Source organism: Hyperolius riggenbachi, chromosome 1 (genome assembly GCF_040937935.1).
Source record: "Hyperolius riggenbachi isolate aHypRig1 chromosome 1, aHypRig1.pri, whole genome shotgun sequence".
NCBI lineage: Eukaryota > Metazoa > Chordata > Amphibia > Anura > Hyperoliidae > Hyperolius > Hyperolius riggenbachi.
This window is the reverse complement of record NC_090646.1, coordinates 56,187,177-56,197,104: the sequence shown is the minus strand read 5'-3', so window position 1 is coordinate 56,197,104 and position 9,928 is coordinate 56,187,177. Positions and strand designations below refer to the sequence as shown.

Genomic DNA, 9,928 nt, shown 5'->3' with positions numbered 1-9,928 from the left:
AAACCCAATTAGATTGACAATGGAGGTACATGATGCTGCACCAGCGCACTCTAGTGGACAGCCGTAGAACGACGTGCAGCCCACGCTGTAAGATTGTTATACCGTCAACGCAGCACAGGTTTAATATTTTTCTGCTTTTATCCCCTTAGGTCGAAAATTGTGACACACTAAGGGGTGTGAAGAAATAAAGTTCTGCAGAGGTTAGTGTTTTAAAGTTTGTGTTTTTATTTTAAGACAACAATCCAGAAGGTCATCTGGTGTTCTGTGCCATGGCTCTTACCAGTTCCTGTAGAGAAGAAAACAGCTGGTGGCTTTGTTGTAAATCCACAAGACCCAGTAGTTGGATCTGCTTGCCAGAGATATGATGAGAGTTGTGGTCCTGGGAGAGAGAGAGAAACATAGCGACAATAACTGAGAAAGATGGCAATATATACAGATGAAACTCGAAAAATGAGAATATCAAGCAAAAGTCAATTTATTTCAGCAATTCAACTTAAAAAGAAAAGTGAAACTACCATATGAAATAGACTCATTATATGCAAAGCGAGATATTTCACGCCTTTATTTGGTACAATTGTGTGTGTTTGTGTGTATATATTTATAAATATATATATATATATATATATATAAAATATATATAAAATATATATATATATATATATATATATATATATATATATATATAATATATATATATATATATATATATATATATATATATATAAACACTTAGCCTTACATTGTGTTACTTAAGTTTTCCCTATATATCTATCTATATATATATATATATATATATATATATATATATATATATATATATATATATATATATATATAGGCTGATATATAGCACAAGAGTTTGGGCAGACCAGTTGAGTTAAAGTTCAGTCAAAAAGAATAAGCTTGCTTTATTGCGTTAAAAAAAATGACATGAATTTTCAGTTTAAAAACAAAGATTTTAATTACCTTTTAGATATGCCACCACCATCATTTTCTTTTTTTCTTTCTTTCCTTTATTTTTCTTGTCTTTTACTTTCTTTTTCTTTTATTGGTCTTATCATAATGTCGTAGTAAATTCACGCTGTGCACAACCTTCATTTTATATTGGTAAATGGGAATAAGGCTGATGCAAGACAACAGTATGAAAAAAAATACTAACTTTTCCGATCTGTAACAATGGTTATAATTATAAACTACTAGTTTAAAATATAATAATTTAACTCCAACGAAAATAACATGAAACAAAAATAAATCCAGACATAAATGGCTGTGTATATCCACATCATCTTAAAGGGAAATATTGATAGATTTTTTTTTCCTGAAATTAATTCTTGAATTTTATTGGACAAGTAATATTTTTTCAGCATCACCATTTTTTTTGTGCAGTATCAACATAGTCCAAATAATTTTGCACATGCGGTGTGACTTTTATAAAAACTATGAAGAAAATGGTGTTATTAACAATAAAAAATGTAGAGCTTACATGTATAAAACAGTGTAAAAATGGTCCCTATTTTTTAATCAGTCTTTTCTCGTCTGGAGTAAGTTTAATTAGATTATAATGTGTTTGTAACAGGGCTGTAAAATTTCTCAAGGAAAATTACAACTTTCCTGGTTGCTGAGATTAAAAAAAAAAAAAATAGCCTAAATTTTGCTTTAAAAAGTTTTTTGTTAAAGTTAAAAAATTAAATAAAAAAAACCACAATTCTGAGAAAAAGTGTTATTTTCATTTCTATACAAAGTGTTTCCCGTGTTAAACTTATTACTTTCATTATCCTATTAGCATTTTTTTTTTATTTAGCTTATACATTTTTTTATATATAGAAAAAAAAAATTATACCACTGTTCACTTTTCAGTTAAGTCACACTTGAAAAGGTTAGAGATAAAATATGAATAAATACATGAATTAACTAATAAATAGATAACGAGAAATATGTATATACATTTAAAAATTACGCCTTAGGGATTTTGGTTTTTAGCATTGTTAAAAATTTTTAAAGAAAATATATATAGTTTATATATATTTTTTTTATTTGTAAGAATTTTTAAAATATGATTGGAAAAAAATAATAAGCAATATTATGCTGAGTAAATATTAAAATCATGATGTTTATTAATTTGTAAAAAAAATATTAAAGCGTAAGGAAAAGTGTGTTATTTTTTTAAAGTAAAGCCAGAGTTCCTATAGTTCAGGACTATAATTGTGTAATCTGTCCATAAAGATTTGGTGAATGTGGTTATCTCGAGCACACTTGTCTGCATTAGCTTCCACTCAGTGAGCAATCACGCCAGAACGATGATGAGAAATATTGGAGTGATTTACAGGTAATGGAAATGAAGGTGTTTGATAAGTATATGGAGAATGAGGACTAGGAGGACTAGACACCAGAGAGCTGCACTAACGACTTTGCTTCATCCACCTGAGTGATTGGAAGGACCTTACTAGAAATGATCAATGACAGTACTTTAACACGTAGTGGTGGACACCGTTTAGTGCACTGCAACACACTGCGATACAAAATCTATGGTATGTACAGTTCACAACTCATCTGCTGTGATGTGATGCAACGTACTCCGTTGTTACAACGCAGGACACACAGTGCATTCCTGGAAGCGCGCACATTGACGCACGCAATGTTAGTCAATAAAGTTACACATTGGTCATCCGTCTTTGCCTACAATACATTGCATGCCACCGCAAATGTTATTTTTGGTTTGCTTTATCCTTACATTATGACGCAACACCCTAGTGTGAAACTAGCCCTAAGATGCTAATAATTCTGTCTTGCATTAGACTTCCTTTGCAAGTTGCGACAATGTTAAAGCGGTGTACGGCAAAGGTGTGGCGAGCACAGACATGCAGCTGTTGGCTTTTCAGCAAGATTTTACAAAGGAAGGAAATCAGAAGAAAAGAAAACTGGAAGAACAAAAGACTAGAAGATGAAGAACATGGAAGTTTCCACATGAAAAGGTCAGAAGAAAATAGAGGTACACACAAGAAGATGACATTGCAAGGATCAAGTACAAAGAAGAAGATAGAAAGTAACCGATAGTGGATGGAAGTATACGGAAGTATATAAAAAAGAAGGGTACAGATTTTAATTAAAAGATGTTTTACTTTTTTAAAATTATTTTTAACCCTCCTGGCGGTCTATTAAAAACCGCCAGGGAGCAGCGCTGCCGTTTTTTTGCTTTTTTTTTTTTAAATCATGTAGCGAGCCTAGGGCTCGCTACATGATAGCCGCTGCTCAGCGGCATCCCCCAAACCCCTCCGATCGCCTCCGGCAATAGGCGATCAGGAAATCTCATTCAAAGAACGGGATTTCCTGGAGGGCTTCCCACGTCGCCATGGCGACGGGGCGGGATGACGTCACCGACGTCATGGACGTCGTGACGTCTAAGGGAGACCCGATCCACCCCTTAGCGCTGCCTGGCGCTGATAGGCCAGGCAGCGCAGGGGTCTGGGGGGGGCTCTGCGGCGGCGCGGGTAGCGGCGAATCGGCGCGGGGCGGCGGCGATCGGTGTGCTGACGCAGCTAGCAAAGTGCTAGCTGTGTTCAGCAAAAAAAAAAAATTACGCAGATCGGCCCAGCAGGGCCTGAGAAAACCTCCTGCGCGGCTTACCCCGAACTACGTTCGGGGTTACCGCCTGGAAGGTTAATCATCTTTTTTCATTTTTTTAAAATATTTTTATTTCAAATAAACTTTTATTTTTAACCCTGTATGAATATCCAGATTATCAAACCTCCTTAAAGGGGAACTGAAGTAAGAGGTATACGGAGGCTGCCATATTTATTTCCTTTTAATCAATACCAGTTGCCTGGCAGCCCTGCTGGTCTATTTCACTGCAGTAGTATCTGAATAACACCAGAAACAAGCATGCAGCTAGTCTTGTCAGATCTGACTTTAAAGTCTAAAACACCTGATCTGCTGCATGCTTGTTCAGGGGCTATGGCTAATAGTATTAGAGACAGAGGATCAGCAGGGCTGCCAGGCAACTGGTATTGATTAAAAGGAAATAAACATGGCAGCCTCCATATACCTCTCTCTTCAGTTCCCCTTTAAAGCAAACCTGAAGGGAAATAAAAAATATATACCTGTGGAGAGGGAAGGCTCTGTGGTCCTGTAGAGACCTCCTGCTCCTCTCTTCTTTCAGCGCTGTCACTCCTGTTATCAGTCACTGAACGATGGGTTGAAAACTGCTCTGTGCCGCCCCTGGAGACTTCAGGCAGCTCCGTACTGCACCTGCGTTTGTGCGCTCTCTAGGGCGAAGCCCTCCATGGCGGTAGATTTGAACGAGTGTGACAGAGCTGGAATGAGGGGACCTTGAGAGGCATAGGAAGGCTCTATAGGACCCAGAGCCTTCCCTCTCCTTAGGTGAGTATCCGTTTGTTTGTTTTTTATTTCACTTCAGGTTGACCTCTGCCATCACCAAAATCCTCATCCATGCCCTCATAATTTCCCGCCTTGACTACTGCAATGCCCTTCTGTCTGGTCTCCCTATGACCCGAACAGCCCCACTGCAGTCCATCATGAATGCGGCAGCCAGAATTATCCACTGCTCCCATCGCTCCACCACAGGGGATACCCTCCGTGAATCCCTCCACTGGCTTCCTATCCAGTCCAGAATCAGATTCAAGATACTGTGTCTGACCTACAAATCTGTCCACAAAACCTGTCCAAACTACATTTCCGATCTTGTTTGGAGGTACACGCCTAGCCGCTCACTCCGCTCTTCCAATGAACTTCGCCTAACCGCCCCCCCCGTATCACCCAGTCCCATGCACGCCTCCAGGACTTCTCAAGAGCCGCTCCAACACTATGGAACTCCCTACCTCCACCCATTAGGGCAGCTCCCTCCTTCAACGCCTTCAAGAAGGCCCTCAAAACTCACCTTTTCACTCTGGCCTACTACCCCTCACTAGTGCTCTAAACCCACAGCTGAACTCTGGTCCCTACATTTCGTGTCCCTACCTCTCCCTCTAGATTGTAAGCCTTTGGGCAGGGTCCTCCTCCTTTTGTGTCCTACCTGATCTGGCACCTCCGTTACTGTGAACCCATGCCATGCATTTGAGTGAACTAGACGTGCCTAATCTCCATGCTCCATCCAGTGACTGACTAAGCATTACCTGGTACTCATACTGTGCTGTGTGATCTGGTTTTCTTGTATTCCTGTATTGTCATATTGCTGTATGTCACCCCTAAATATTGTCTGTAACCTAAATTAATGTTCAGCGCTGCGTAATATGTTGGCGCTTTATAAATACAATAAATAAAAAATGTCTTGTCACCTGGATAAAGCAGTTTAAAGGACAACTAAACTTCCATACAAAAAAAAAATAAAAAAAAAAAATAGGGTGTTCAGTTGTCTCTTTCTTTTTTGCAGCTTTTGTTGTAGTGATCCTGTTTAGTGGGCACATTGCAAATCATCCTTCATCCTCTATAATAAAACGTAAGTGTCCCTGCGTACTGCTGTCTCTGTGTCCTTGTGTCCGTGCTTTTTGCTACTGGCATGTGTGCAGCACGGACACAGACGGCCGTTGAGACAGGAGGACGGGGTCAGTGAGCCGGGTGGGCGTGTGTGCAGGTGGACGAGTGGCGCGTGTGGCCGATGCAGACCTAGAGCCCGTTTTTAAATTGGCTTGGGTCTACTAGTATTAATATTAGGTTCTACTGAGAACACACAACAATAGTGTGTGTGTTGTGTTTGTGTGTGTGTGTGTGTGTGTGTGTGTCTGTGTGTGTGCGTCTGTGCGTGTGTCTGTCTGTCTGTGTGTGTGCGTCTGTGTGTGTGTGCGTCTGTGTGTGTGTGTGCGTCTGTGTGTGTGTGTCTGTTTGTGTGCGTCTGTGTGTGTGTGTTTCTGTGTATGTGCGTGTCTGTGTGTGTGTGCGTCTGTGTGTGTGTGTCTGTGTGTGTGCGTGTGTGTGTCCGTGTGTCTGTGTGTGTGCGTCTGTGTGTGTGTGCGTCTGTGTGTGTGTGCGTCTGTGTGTGTGTGTGTGTCTGTGTGTGTGTCTGTCTGTGTGCGTCTGTGTGTGTGCGTCTGTGTGTGTCTGCGCGTCTGTGTGTGTGTGTGTGCGTCTGTGCGTGTGTGTGTGTGCGTCTGTGCGTGTGTGTGTGTGTGTGTATAGTGTGTGTGTGTGTGTGTGTGTGTGTCTGTGCGTGTGTGTGTCTGTGCGTGTGTGTGTCTGTGTGTGTGTGTGTCTGTGTGTGTGTGTGTCTGTGTGTGTGTGTGTCTGTGTGTGTGTGTGGAGGGGGGGAGCAACAAGAAAGTTGGCTTAGTGGTTGCTAAAAGTATTAATCTGCCCTTGGCTGTGTTTGGAACACAAATGTCACTTCATCACCAGGGCTGTGGAGTCGGAGTCGGAGTCGTGGAGTCGGAGTCGTGGAGTCGGGCAATTTTGGGTGCCTGGAGTCGGAGTCGGAGTCGGGAAAAAAATGCACCGACTCCGACTCCGACTCCTAATGAATTTGTAACTGTAATTAAAATAGAAAATATGATAAAATGTTCTATTTCTCAGATAATAGTCATGAAAAATAATGTATATATACAGTATATATACAGTAATAGCTGTGCTTAGTCCACAAAAATGAAATAAACCAATCAAAATTAGTTACTTGTGCTGCTTCAATAAAGCAGTCCCCGTATTTTTAAGGTCAGATATACATATCTGATTGTGACTGTTTATATGATGTGTACACAGGAATCTCTTATATATACTAAATAACATCTATGCTGTAAGAATAAAGCCTGATGTGTAGCTGTGTCACTAATAGAGATGGTCAACGAGATGGAAATAATTCTGCATTGATGCTGATTTATGCAAATGTATGCACTCCCTTTGCTGATGAAATCAAATAATTTGATATGTTGTTAAAATTTGGTTTGGTGACTACAAATTAAAGGGTAACTGAGACGGATGAAAAGTAAAGTTTTATACATACCTGGGGCTTCCTCCAGCCCCCTTCAGGCTAATCAGTCCCTCGCTGTCCTCCACCACCCGGATCTTCTGCTATGAGTCCTGGTAATTCAGCCAGTCAGCGCTGTCCGGCCACATGCCGCTCCCACAGCCAGGAACATTCTGCACCTGCGCAATAGTGCTGCACAGGTGTAGTATGCTCCTGGCGGCGGAGTGTGTGCATGCGCACTACGCCTGACTGGCTCAAGTACCTGGACTCAAAGCAGAGGATCCAGGTGGCGGATGAGGACAACGAGGGACTGATTATCCTGAAGGCGGCTGGAGGAAGCCCCAGGTATGTATAAAACTTTAATTTCATCTGTCTCAGGTTTACTTTGTTACACAGTAGTACTATACTCTACATATGCACTCCCCACAGAGCTGCAAGGAATACACTGAGAATGCTGTGCACATTGAACACAGAGGTGTTGTCTGTTTACAATCTCCTCATTCCCCTGCAGAGTACCTGCACATCATTCTTACATGTACCCACACTTACATTGCCTAGGGCCTGATAGATGTTCTTTGTTCCGGTTTGTACCTTTTACAAGTACTCTTACCAAGGACTAGTTTTAGTCTAAAGGGAATAAATATAGTAGTCTACATATCCTTCTCACTTCAGTTGTCTTGTAAAATTCCTAAGCGTTGGCAGTTAAGAGACGAATTTCATGTTACATACTTTTAATCAACAAAATTGTAATATGCAAATTAGAGGAGTCGGAGAGTCGGAGTCGGTGGAATCCTAAACTGAGGAGTCGGAGTCGGAGTCCGTGGATTTTTGGACCGACTCCACAGCCCTGTTCATCACTTCCTGAAGTACTGTGCAAAAAAAGCAATATTGCTCCTCCTGCAACTGTAATGTCCGTACATCAACGCAATTCAACACCAATGGTTGTGTCTCTAGATTGGCAACCGGCCCTTACATCATTACCAACCATGCTGCTGGCTAGACAATAACTCATGTGATCTGGCCTTTCAATTAAACTTTCCTTCACTTGATCTCATCTTTGCCAAGTGCTACCTATCAGAATGTATTGTCTCCAACTGAGATGCTTTCTATGACTGTAAACATTTAATTTGTACCTCTAAACATCTCTGAGATAACACTATTCAGTAGACCCAGGCTGTTGATTGGGCCCACAACGTTCACACCCTTTTCCCTGCCTACCCTTGGTGACCCTCAGTGCCTCAGGGCCCATCCTATACGGGTCATAAAACAGTGTGGCCATCAGAATATTCAGACGCATAACAAGTGTAGCCACAAAACCACCTGATCTGAAGTATGGACACTTTAAAGCGGTTTAAAACGCTGACAAAATATTCAACAAAAATGTGTTTTCCTACCTTTTATAACCCATACAATTATCATATTTGCTTTTGTGCACAAGTATTATAATTTATTTATAAAGTATAACTTCCCAAAGTTCAGTTTATTTACTTTGAAAGCTGCTGGTGCATTTTATTGTAATTCTGTTTTAAATGCAGCCATCAGTGATTTCTGACCTGTGTTTCACTCCAGGACTCATTAGCACAAGTTTCTGCACATCCAGAGAATGTTTACTTAATTGTATCAAGTAAAGAATGTATACAGAAGATAAGCTAATCACCAGGATGCGGCTGCCCCTGCAGGAGAAAAAGTCAGTCCTGTGATGTAACCCTTTAAATGCTGTTTTACTAAAAAACAAACAAACATTGTGTTAGTATATTATATGCTGTAAATAATCTTTTAGAGCAAATACTGGGTTATATTCCACTTTAATTGGAGGAAGGGAAGGGTAGAAGTTAGGCCCCCTCACAGCTCTGGGCCTCCCTGCATGTGCAGGGGCTGTTCCCCTGTATCTACGCCCCTGGACCCAGACGGAATCAAGATTAAAGAGGGATATACACAATCCCCCCAACATGTTCTATATTAAAGTGTACCTGAGATAAATGTAACACAAGGATTTATACATACCTGGGGCTTCCTCCAGGCCCCTGCAGTCCTTGGGCTCCCTCATTGGCCCTCCAGTGCCGTCTGTTATGCCACTGGCAGCCCCGGTAAAGCCCCTGACTGAGTCAGTTGGAAACTGTTGGATCAACTGGGATATGTGAGGTGGCAGGAAAGAAAGGTTCCCAATGCGCGCTTATTTTATTTATTTTTATTTATCTATTTTCTTTGGTTGGATGAATGTCTATTTTCAATGAAACTAAGTATGTAACTACGTAACACTGAAAATATGACACTTTAATACAATATAAAGAAGTCAATGTGCAGCTTGTATAAAACTGTACATTTACTGTCTCAACCGCCGCCAACAAAAGTGAATAAACCCCTAAGTGAAGAATGTCACAATTCTGCCCAATTAGACACTTCCCCTCCCTGGGGTCATGTTACTCGTTAGTGTTACAAGGTCCCATGTGTACTATATTTGGAGTTATCCCTCTTATCCATACTGGTCACTAGAAATTCAACATGGTACTTCATGGCTCTCTTAGGATCATAAAAAATAATCAGGGTACCCACACTTTTCCAACTCACGAGCTACTTCTGAAATGTCTGAGGCAAGGTGATCTACCAGACCCCCCCCCCAGAAGAAGCCATTGCCCCCGGTCCTGAAGTAGCAGACGAGGGAGGAGGAAGCGGTGTGGTTGCTTCTTCTGGCTGGCGTGGCAGCAATGTGTATAGCAAAGTAGGATAAACTCGGCTCTGGTGATTGGTGGAACATTACAGTGAATTCAGATGCATAGGACCGCAGCACTGTGCACCTTATACTATCAGCCAGGCAAAGTTCCACCCAGTGTGAGGAAAAAGGAAAAGTACCTGCTCTCCCGACAAATAGAGAAAGCCGGGTCACTTACCAGGTGGCTAATGTAATCAGTAGGTAGTCAGGTTGCCGATAGCTGAGGTGACGAATGCCCGTTCCCGGCAGCCGCGCCCGTGCTGTAACTTCAGTGGGCAAGGGCATAGAAGGTCCGGCAAGTCGCAGGAAGT

The 9,928-nt window shown here is 41.3% G+C and overlaps 1 long non-coding RNA gene across 1 annotated transcript; it reads right to left on the bottom strand.

The window, feature by feature from the left end:
* Positions 1–244: 244 nt before the first annotated feature.
* On the bottom strand, positions 245–8,989 carry LOC137545304 (uncharacterized). The gene is made up of 3 exons (XR_011026019.1): positions 8,912–8,989; positions 967–1,123; positions 245–379 (listed from the first exon to the last, which is right to left on the bottom strand). It is a non-coding gene; the product is annotated as an uncharacterized lncRNA (long non-coding RNA).
* Positions 8,990–9,928: the final 939 nt, after the last annotated feature.